The sequence below is a fragment of the Zingiber officinale genome, chromosome 7A (genome assembly GCF_018446385.1).
Source record: "Zingiber officinale cultivar Zhangliang chromosome 7A, Zo_v1.1, whole genome shotgun sequence".
Classification (NCBI taxonomy): domain Eukaryota; kingdom Viridiplantae; phylum Streptophyta; class Magnoliopsida; order Zingiberales; family Zingiberaceae; genus Zingiber; species Zingiber officinale.
In genome coordinates, this window is record NC_055998.1 from 55,291,704 (window position 1) to 55,294,887 (window position 3,184).

Consider the following 3,184-nt stretch of genomic DNA (forward strand, 5'->3'; position numbering starts at 1 on the left):
CATGGTCGTGTAGATCTACATGGCCTACACTGCCTTTGCCTCTGGAAACCTCGCACGGTCGTGTGGTGCACACGGCCAGGGTCTTCTTGGTCTTTGGAAACCTTTCACGGCCGTGTAGATCTACACAGCCGTGTAAGGCATCAGCTCTAGATGTCTTGCATGGTCGTGTAGTGTACACGGCCATGGTCTTTCTGGCTTTAAATCTTAGCACGGCCATGTGAGGTTCACACGGCCGTGGCAACTTCAACCTCTGCTGTAGCCACACGGCCAACGATCTCCTCATGGCCTGGGCAACCCCCCATGGCAGGGCCGTGTGAGGTTAAGGAATGGTGCCTTCCTCTCTAGCTTCACTTGCAGATTTGACCTCGAACATGAATCCTTCACCAAATTCGACCCCTGTATACTGAAAATGCACAAAAGCAGATCTCCGAACAAAAAGAGTAAATATGCTAAAAGTAAAGATGGAAGTATGAAAATATGTAGACAAAGCATGCGCAAAGTATGTGAATGTGCGTCAAAACATGCTAAACAAGTGTATACAATCTACGCACATCACACCCCCAGACTTAAACCTTTGCTTGTCCTCAAGCAAAATGCCGCAATCTAAATTCATATGTTTTATAATGCTCTCATATCCCTAATGTATTCTCCTGACTCTATCAAAAAGTTTCATTAACAAGCATGATCATGGAAACAAGTTAAGTATGGCTCAAGCATAAGTCTCTTGTGCATAGTGCAAGGTAACTCAAAACTCTTCAAGTTTTAATCTATGTCCTATTCAAGTCGTCATCAAATTTGAATTCCTAATGTTTTCGGTGATAGACAAGTAACTAGTGATAGGCACTTACTTGCCAAACACTTGGTTCATATTTCTCAATTAACCCAAGGTCTCAAAGGCATGCTCAATCTCAAGAGAAGCTAAGCAATCATTTCCCCAGTAATCTAACTCGGTCTCAAAGGCGTGACTTGCTAGATTTCACTCACGACAACTATTTTTTATATCCCTTATTCACTTTTTTCTGCTTTTTTTCTCTCTTTTTTTTTCATAAGTATTTGTATTGTGCAAAACTTATTTACAAATGTACTTTTAGCACAAATGTTGGGATATTTTGATTTTTCCAAATGAGCTTACATGATTTGAGCCTCATCCAGTAACCAAACTAAAGTTTGAGAAATCACCATGGAAACCAAGTACTAAACAAACAAGATGAATCATGACTATTTCAATGATATCAACAATTCAAGTATCAAGTCAAAGTGTTGTGAAAGTAAGATTCTTAAGGTCAAGCCAAAACTAAAACTCATCTCCATAAGATACTTAGCTTATTTCATGTTACCCAAGATAGAGGAAAGAGGTTCATTAAGCATACTACTAGCATCACTTAAAACATCATGAATCTAGATAATGAACGTGCTAACATTTTTACTAAAAGACAAGAAAGCATATAAGTGAAGTTTGATGTTCTCAAGATGTATGCCATGAAAAATCAAAACAAAATGAAAGACATAAACAAAAAATAAAAAAAATAAAGCAAATCAAATGCATCTAAGGAATCCCCCAGACTTAAACTAGATTTTTGAGACTCACCCTTAGGTGTTGGTGATATCAAAGATGGTGATTCTTGAGACTCAACCATATCTACATGAGTCCCTACACATTGTTTCACAACATGATCAATTCTTACAACCTCTAAGGGTTGTATGAACAAAGGTGGTGATCCTTGAGATGCTGCTTCCACAACACAGCTCCCTACACATTCTTCCATATCATCATCATCAACACAAACATCAAAAAATAAACCAACATCTATGTCCTCAATAGGAGAATCAATAACAAGAGGATCAATAACTTCACTTGCAGTTTTAAGTTGATCTACCACATCACATTTATCATCTGAAAGTTCAATGTCACTATAACACCCTATAAAATTTGGAGGTAGATCTGAAAACTTATTTACCACTGCACTATCAATAAAATCATCATCTGAAGAGTCCTCATCTTCATATACATTCAAAAATCTGCACTCAACCATATTAGTGTCACAAGATTTGTCGAAGTCTTTATTTTCAACCTTTGTGGAAAAGGAACCCTTAGTGAAGGTCCTGGGAAAGATTTAACTACCTTTTTCCTAAATTCCCTTTGAGCTTTTAGAGGAGGTACAACTTGCTTATCTAGTATTGGTATGATCAATCATTGAGGGAAAGGTACTTGTGACCTTTGGGAACTTCCTAGAGAACTGGAACTGAGTTTTTGTGATCTTCTATTAGTCTTCTCCTCAATTTTAAACATGTCCTTCTTAAAAAATTCTTCATGATTTTTTTCAATTCTCAACCCAACATCATCACACTATTCACTAGATCTTGACTGCGAAGGCGGGGGATCTTCTTTAAACCATTTTCAAACAATACATTCAATCTTTGCCCCCAAATGTTTGAACTCTCCATTCTGTGACTTGTGATTTTCAAAACTCATATATGGTTGAGTTACAATTTGCTTGACAGGCTCTATAGCATTTATAGCTTGTACTTCTTGAATGTTTGAGGGAGATTTCATCCAACCTATGTTCGACCATTCATGGAGATTCGATGTCACTTGATCAAATAACATATATGCTTCATTTATACTTTTGTCCATAAAAGATCCTCCAGCTGATGAATCCAATAAACTCTTGTCTGAGAAAAAAATTCCCCTATAGAATATGTGCATAATCAACCATTTTTCAAAACCATGATGAGGGCACTGTCTTTGAAGACTCTTGAATATATTCCATGCTTCAAATAATAATTCTCCATATGCCTAAGCAAAATTTGTTATGCAATTCCTCATATACACTGTTCTGCTTAGAGGAAAAAAATGATTCAGAAATTGCTTCTCCAATTGCTCCTAACGTGTGATACTTTGAGGATGGAGAGAATATAACCAAGTCCTTGCTTTATCCTTGATACTAAAAGGAAATGCCATCAATCGAACTACATCTGCTGACACTCCTTCACATTTCACCATACCACAAATCTCTAAAAATGTTTCAAGATGCAGATAAGGACTTTCTGATACTTCCCCTCCAAATTTGTAACCTTGTATCATGAAAATTAACTCTGGGTCTAGTTGGAAGCTTTCTGCTTCAATTTGAGGTTGCACAATGGGAGATAAAAATCTTGCAAAAAAGGGTGTAGAAAAATTTCT

General features: G+C 37.1%; 1 non-coding gene across 1 annotated transcript; it reads left to right on the forward strand.

Moving 5' to 3' along the window:
* The first annotated feature begins 2,723 nt into the window (after nt 1-2,723).
* On the forward strand, nt 2,724-2,829 carry LOC122003182. Its single transcript, XR_006117845.1, has one exon. It is a non-coding gene; the product is annotated as a small nucleolar RNA R71 (small nucleolar RNA).
* The last annotated feature ends 355 nt before the right edge of the window (nt 2,830-3,184 follow it).